Genomic DNA, 8,367 nt, shown 5'->3' with positions numbered 1-8,367 from the left:
CAAAATGCAGAAATCACCGGTCTTCTGTGTCCTTCGCGCTGGGAGTTGGAGACTGGAGCTGTTCCTATTCGGCCATCTTGCTCCGCCCCCTCTATAGTATGCATTCTAACTGCAAGTTCTTTTCATGTTTTGCCCAGGAATTCTTCATTCATTGATTCATTGATTCATTCATTCATTCATCCAATAACCAAGAATTCTTTGGTGCTTCAATTGTGTAAGACACTGTTTTAGGCCTTGAGGATACAAACTGCACAAGCAGGACAATGTACCCAGTGTTATGCAGTCTGGTCTAGTGGGAGGAGAAGACATGACCGTGGCATGTGATGAGTGACAGAATGAAAAGTAATCAGGAAGATATGACAGGAAATACAGGGAGAACAGGAGAGTCTGCTTTATGTTGCACAATCAGAGGGCAGCTCTGGGCAAACGAAATTTGAGCTGAGACCTAAACGACAAGAAGGAGTGAAGCCAATGGAACATCTGAAAAAATAGTTTTCTAGAAAGAGAGCCCAGCTAGTGTGAGCCCTAAAGTAGGTAGAAAATGGCCTTGGAGGTTTTTACATGAGGCGTAGAGGGATGTAGGCAGAGGCCTGGTCACTGCAGGTCATGTTGGCTAGAGTAAAGAGCTTTGATTCTCGGGGTAATGAAGAGCCTTTGGAGGATTTAAAGCAAAGTGGGGAGGGGGAACAAGAGATGATTACATTATTCTGAACAGTACCAGGAGGGATAGTACTGCATAATAAGAGTGGTAAAAGGAGACCATTTAGGAGGTTATAGCAGCTGTCCAAGGTGGTCTGGCCTGCCATGGCAGCCACAGAGACGGTGAGAGGTGAGGAGGTGCCAGGTACAGTCATGGGAGACATAATGCCATTCGATCAATGCTGAATTACATATATTACAGTGGTACCATGAGATTATAATGGAGCTGAAAAATTCCCATCACCTAGTGACCTCACAGCTGCTGGAACATTGCAGTGCAATGCATACACACATGTACGTGGTGATACTGGTGTACACAAACCTACTATGCTGCCAGTCCTATAAAAGTATAGCACATAGGATTATGTACAGTACATAACACTTGATAATGATAACAAACGACTATGTTACTGGTTTATGCATTTACCATACTATACTTTTATCATTATTTTAGAGTACTGCCTCTACTTATTTAATAAATATAGTTAACTGTAACACAGCCTCAGTCAGGTCATTCAGGAGGTATTCTAAAGAAGGCATTGCTATCACAAGAGATGACAACTCCATGCGTGTTATTGCCCCTGAAGACCTTTCAGTGGGATACGGTGTGGAGGTAGAAGATAGTGATACTGATGATCCTGACCCTGTGTAGGCCTATGCTAATGTGTGCTTGTGTCTTAAGTTTTTCACAAAAAATAAGTTTAAAAATAAAAATACAAAATAATAAAAAAGGTTATAGAATAAGGATATAAAGAAAGAAAACACTTTTGTACAGCTGTATAAGTGTGTGTGTGTTTTAAATTAAGTGTTATTACAAAGGAGCAATAGAGTTTTTACAGATTAAAAAGTTAATAAATGTTAAAAGTCACTGTAAGCAAGCTAAGGTTAATTTATTTTTGAAGAAAGAAATTTTAAAAATAAATTCAGTATAGCCTAAGGGTACAGTATTTCTAAGGTCTACAGTAGCCTACAGTAATGTTCTAGGCCCTCACCTTCACTCACCACTCACTTACTGACTCACCCAGAGCAACTTCCAGTCCTGCAAGCTTCATTCATGGTAAGTATCCTATAAAGGTATACCATTTTTTATCTTTTATACCATATTTTTACTATACTTTTTCTGTGTTTAGATACTCAAATACTTACCATTGTGTTACACTTGCCTACACCATTCATTCAGTACAGTGACATGCCATGCAGGTTGTAGCTGTAAACCGTATAGCCTAGGTGTGTAGTAGGCTGCACCAATAGGTTTGTGTTAGTACACTCTATGATGTACGCACAACTAAATTGCCTAACAATGCATTTCTCAGAACATATCTCCAGCATTAAGCAATGCATGACTGTATATATATATCTTAGAGTAAGAGCCAGCAGGATTTAAAGCTAGACTGAACATAGGAGGGAGCTGAGGAAAGCAAGGGATCAAGAAGGATTTGTAGGATTTGACTTGAGCCATGGAACGATGGAGGTGCCATTATACACTGAGATAGAGAACGCTGGGGAAGACGCACATTAGAGGTCCAGCAGAGAATTCTAACAGAGACCAGTACAGAATAAAAACCAAGAAAGTGTGAAAATACAAAAGCCAAGAGAATGGTAAGCAATGAGGGTATGATTCACAATTTTTATAGCCACTGGACTTACTTCGCAAATATTCTATTATCAGCAAACGGCTTTAAGCCCCGTCACCAAACTGGCAACCCCAAAAGTCATTTTGGTACTCACTTCTCAAATATGTCAGTGTTATTGGATTAAACTGCATCTTCCTCTCCCCTCAGATAAGATGTGTTAAAGTTCTAACTCGCAATACCTTAGAATGCACCCTTTTGGGAGATAGAGTCATTACAGAGTTGATCAAATGAAGATGAGGCTAGCAGGGTGTGTCCTAATCTCCTATGACCGATGTGCTTAAGGAAAGAGGAAATTTGGACAGAGACATCTACACAGGGAGAACATGGTGTGAAAATGAAGGCAGAGATCAGAGTGATGGAGCAGTAGCTAAGAAAGTCAAAGATTGCCTGCAAACTACTAGAAGCCAAGAGAGAAGCACAAAACTGTCTCATCTTCACAGCCCTCAGAAGGAACCAATCCTGCTGACATCTTGATCTCAAACTTCTAGCCTCCAGAACTGTGAGATGATACATTCCTGTTGTTTAAGCTGCACAGTCTGTGGAACTTTTGCTAGACAGTCCTGGCCAACTCCTATAGTCAGTGTGTCAGGAGGGCAACCACAGGTCTTCCAAAAGACAAAATTGCTTTCTGGGACAATGTTAGCCACTGTGCGCCATCTCCATGGGCTTTGTTCTTGGTAATTCAACATGGAACTTTGTTGCCAATGCTTGTAAACATGTGCAACAAAATTACACGGGGTGAGTACTGTTGGGGAGTGGTGGATGATGCAGAAATCCCACATTTGCCAAGAAATGGAGAGAAGACCTCAAGCCTCAGGGAATAAATGAAACAGAACACATCTGAGGAAAGCAAAACCTGAGTACACATGTTCAATACAGAAGCAGTGAGAAGAACCTTCCATAAAGGAAAACATTGCCTAGGCAGCATTCAGCCCCAGGAAGCAGCCATGGGGAAAGGCAAGGTGAAGCCACCCCACCCTGTTTGCCCAAGTTAGTGATAACTTGTTTTGACAATGTACACACTTGGAATGTCTCTTCTTTTACTCTACTCATTTCTGTTCCCACAAGGCATGCATTTAGTTTCTCTTTTTATCCTAAATTTATAAAATTCAAAAGAATGACTTTTTTGTTTCTTACTTTCAAAAATTTGGGAAGTATTCTTGAAGTATTCTAGTTAAGCTGGTTTTGATCATAAGAAATAGATACCCACAAATGTACTCAGTTTAAACTGGGGTTGGGGGTGGGGGCTATTATTAGGATTTATATGAGGTAGTAACAGAGAGATTCTATTGAAACCAAGAACTTCAGTAGTAAAAATAGACCGCGCATATGTAGTGTGCCAGGTGTTTGTTTGGGGGGTGTGTGTGTGTGTTTCAGACAGGGTTTCCTCTACTGCCCAGGCTAGAGTGCAATGATATGATCATGACTCACTGCAGCCTCCACCTCCTGGGCTTGAGCAATCCTCCTGACTCAGCTTCCCCAGTAGCTAGGACCACAGGTGCATACTACTATGCTCAGCTCATTTAAAAAAATTTTTTGTAGAGATGGAGTCTCACCATGTTGCCCAGGCTGGTCTTGAACTCCTGGGCTCAAGTGACCCGCCCCGGCCTCCCAAACTGCTGGGATTATAGGTGTGAGCCTTGGCACACCCAGCTGAGCCAGATGTTTTCATAAGGGCTTCATGTGTGTTAACTTGTTTGTTCCTCACCATATTCGTAAGAGGCAGATACTGTACTGATCCCTATTTTACAGATGAGGAAACTGAGGTACAGAGGGGTTAAGTGCCCTGCCCAAGGTTACACAGCTAGTAAGTGATGAGCCGGGATTTGAATCAATGGCTGGTGTCAAGGAACATTCCTTAAAGTACGAGTCAGCTACTCCAGGGGAACCTCAATGGAACTGAAGTAGATTAGGGATTCTCCCTGTTACCCTCCATCTTCCCACCCTTCTTCCTCTTCCTCTCTCCCTGCTTCCACATTTCTACCTTTCCACTGCCTCCCTCTGTCCCTCTCAGCATTTCCATTTCCCCTTTTGTGTGTCGGCTCTGTTCTGTTTTGGCCGCTGACTTACTTTTTCTCTCTTTATGCTCTGTGTAGCTTCTACTTACTCCTAGCTTCTCAGCCTGGATATGGCCCATTGTGACTGTTCCAACCTCCTATTGCTCATTAGGTCACTGAGATTTCTTAGTACAAAATCCCAATGGACAAAATCCTACTGGATCAGCCCATGAGGTGCCCCCCACTCCAGTCCAATCGGGTACGGCTACATGTTGAGTCACAGGAACTAAAAATGAACGGCAGCCCTACCATGTCGGGCCAGGCCCAGGACAGCTGCTGCGAGTGATGCCTGGTAGGCATAGGATCATCTTTGTTTTTGTCAGAAAAACTGTCTACTGATTAATTCTGTCACATATAAGCCTGCTGATCAAATCCCTACCCCTCTGCAGCCTGTGCCCCCCCACATGACGTCCCTGGTGTAACGATACTCACACATGCTGTGTGCTTCTGTGAGATGGTGATAGCGGATAGTGAGTGAATAAATGAGAATCTTGTCTGGCTCCTCCAAGAGAAGACAAATGGGACTGTGTTGCAAGGTATATCTGATCAAAGGGAAACCCAGGCATCAGGAGGAGACTAGGGACAGGGGACCACGCCATTGCATGGTGACACTCAGCAGACATCTGCCTCTCAAATAAACCAGAGTCCTCCATCTGTGTTGCGGGTTAAAGCTGAAAACTAGGAGAGAGAAGCTGCCTGGGTAAAGAGACAGAAGGAACTCAGCCTAGGTCCAAGGGGGAGCTCATTCCACCTAGAAAGAGAATCCTGATCTCTTTGGAAAAGAGAGAGAGATGTTGAGCTACAGGGAGGCGAGGCTCACAGAGCCAGATGAAAACATCCTGCTTAGAGCACGTGGAATGTCTCTGTCAGACTTCTGCAGGTACCGAACAGTAAACTAGGCTCCTGCAATATATATCTGCACTTGGTCATTTGAATGTATAAAGGTTTGTTTAAAAAGCAAGTCTGCAAGCCATTTCTCTCTTTTTTTTTTATAACCGACTCTCTTCCAAAAAAGTAACTAAATGACACATTACTATGTTTTCACATAATCTCTTAACAGATTGGAGCAGATTTGTCCTAGCCCTAGACAGGTGTTAGTATCTTTGTTTATCCCAGCCTTCCACACCTTGCAAGATCATTCAGCTTTCCTTCTAGAAATTTTATTCCCTTCTTTGATACACTGGATTGACTCAAAACAGGTTTTGCATATACTTCAAGAGAATAAAAATATTTTTTGCACTAAAAATAGAATCACCACAGGCACAGAGAGAGTTAGACATTTAAACAAAGGGTATATCAAATCTTCTATTCTTCTAGCTAATCTATTTTCAGTGCTGCCAGAAACACCTAACAAACTATAGTCTCACAAAATCAGAATCTGTGGTACTAGAATCATGTGGTGATGATTAACCTTGTCAACTTATTTTTTAAATAATCCTCATCGTTTATGCCATTGTAGTAAAGGGTTCCCCTCTCCCATGCAGCAAGTCCAGAATGAAAGTGGGTTGTTGCCATGGCAACATAATACAAGGCAGAGAACTCCAGAGAAGGGGGGCGGGTGCATCTCTACACTCAAGGCCATAGCCACAAGAAAGCCCCAGGCTCCAGGATGGTGGCAGCAAAGAGAAGCAACCTGCCATGACATCACACTGCCAGATGGCCTGCTGTTGACATAGGGTTCCCCCCAACTAATTATTTGCATAAATCTGGATCACTCATTCAAAGAAAAATAAAGAATTCATTCAAGTATACATTGACATATTTATTAGACAGTTTTTCTCTTTGAACAACTTAGTATTAGAGACATTCCCCGACCACCAAGCACATAGTTGCCTCACACATGGAAGCTGTTTAAGAAGCATGTATTTCATGATATATATATATATATATATTCCTGAGCCAGTTATTGTTCAAGATCCAGAGGAGAGAACTCTCTCTCCAGAGAGTTCACTGTTTAGTGAGTGGACAAGCATGTATAAAGATCCATAGAACCTTACATATCAGCTTAATGATAGACTTGCCCAGGGTATCACAGGGGTGAGAATTCAGGAGAGGAGCACACCACCCTGGAGAAATACACAGGAGGGAAGAAAGGAGACAACATATGTGTCACGTGACCCCGAGGATGAATGAGGAGCTATTGGTGCTCCATTGTTTGCTTTGTCTGCTTGCTTTGAGATTGTTGGTGGAGGAAACAGCACCAGCAAACACCCAAAGGCAAAAGGTAGCCCAGTCTATGCAGGGGAAGCATATACAGTCTGCTGGTGTTGAATACAAATCTGTAAGGCAGGGACCGGAGGGAGCTGAAGCTAGAGACACAGGGAGCTAAGATGTTAACAGGACATGTAAGTCCCTCCATCTGGAGAGCTTGGACTATATTTTCTGGGCAATGGTGGCACCAGTGTGACAAAGCCTGCTTTCTGGATAGACTCAGCAGCAGTGGGGAAAGTTGCTTAACAGATAAGATTGGAGTCAAGAGGACCAGTCCCAAGACTGCTTCAAACATCCAGGCAAGAGACAATAAGAGCCTGATTTAGATGGAGGACTAGGGATGGCAGGGTTAGGAGACATTCTGGAAATATTTAGTGAGTAAAGTCACATAGCTCCTCGGCATGACTCACCTTCCCAAATTCCTAAGACTCAAATCTCCATCCACGTCTCCATACCAATGTCAACACTAAAGAAAACCTGGAAGGAGGAAGGATAAGAATTGCAGCAGCTAAAGCTCCTTCAATAGTACATAGCTTATACGGTACATTCACTGAGTCACTTAAAATGATCAGAGTCACTTTAAACCCTATTAGCTGAGTTGATGAACAGGCAAAATATTTCTTTCTTGAATATAGTCCAGTACATTGTTTTCCATAATTAGTGGTCACTGGGGTCAGAAAAAGAATGGAGATTTTTAGAGAGATTCTGAACAATATATCAATGCCAACTGAGAGTGGCAGGCACAACAAAACTGATAATACTTCATGTTGAGATAGGATCATTCCTCTGTGGCTTTCCTAGTTTCACAGTGAATATTAATTTTTAGAGCATTCCTATGAAGTAGAAAAGTGGCAAAGCGAGTTGGCTCCATTTCAGTGCTTGGGGGCGGGTGGTGAGATACTAGTGCAGAGAGATGAACTGACTCGTCAGAGGCAAGGCTAGTTGGAGGAAAGCCAGAGGGTAGTTTGGGCTTCTTGGTTTCTTCTCCTGGTTTTATCATCTAAACCCATCCTAATGAGGTTACTGTCTTTAACTCAGCCTGTCCAGATCTCATCTAAAAAGAGGAAGCAAAGACCTGGGTAATTTTCCAGATAATTTCTTTAAAAGAAAAAAAAGCAACCTCTCTTTCCTCCAAATTGTTTATAATTGATGCAATACAGGAAGTCTCACTGCTTGTTAATGAGTTCCCAAACTCAAATTTTGCTATTTAATTTTTTTCTGAAATCTGCGTTTGCCTGAAATATCTCAGTAATTCAAGTGGAAAGGGAAGTTTTGCCTAAATTATGAAAATGACCTCAATTTCCTACTTTGCGTAGCTAAGGGAGAAGTGGGCACAGCATGGTATCTGAGCTGTAGCAATCAAACCCTTCCCCATGGCCTGGGGTACATGGATCCCCTCTTGGTGTTGGGGAAACCCCACACTCGAGTTCAACATTGTGATCCTGTTTTCCATGGTAAATCTGTGAGTCTTCATCCTTGACTCATTTGTATCTCCCAGGACTGCAACAGATACCACCTGCTTTGTTTCATTTATGCATTAGTAAAAACGCAGGACTTATACTAATGATTGGAAGATATGACTCATTTCAAGTTCTTGCTACAGGGTCAGTCTTGGACACAGTTTATTTTATATGTATATAAAATGGGTAAATTGAGCTAGCAGTGATGAAGCAAGGAAATGACTGCGCTGCCTGCTTTTTTGCCAAAGCACACGTCCCAGTTCTTTGTCTGACTCTAGTCCCTGTCATCTGCCAGGCTGCTTTTGT

The 8,367-nt window shown here is 42.4% G+C and overlaps 1 long non-coding RNA gene across 1 annotated transcript in view; it reads right to left on the bottom strand.

Moving 5' to 3' along the window:
* Positions 1-7,139, bottom strand: part of LOC105517359 — a 21,831-nt gene extending 14,692 nt beyond the window's left edge. Inside the window, exon 1 of the long non-coding RNA XR_001002656.1 lies at positions 7,012-7,139. This is a non-coding gene — a long non-coding RNA (uncharacterized LOC105517359). The remainder of the gene's footprint in view (positions 1-7,011) is intronic.
* Positions 7,140-8,367: the final 1,228 nt, after the last annotated feature.

This window comes from Colobus angolensis, unplaced genomic scaffold, assembly GCF_000951035.1.
Source record: "Colobus angolensis palliatus isolate OR3802 unplaced genomic scaffold, Cang.pa_1.0 Scaffold30, whole genome shotgun sequence".
Lineage (NCBI taxonomy): Eukaryota > Metazoa > Chordata > Mammalia > Primates > Cercopithecidae > Colobus > Colobus angolensis.
This window is presented reverse-complemented; position numbering and strand designations above follow the sequence as displayed.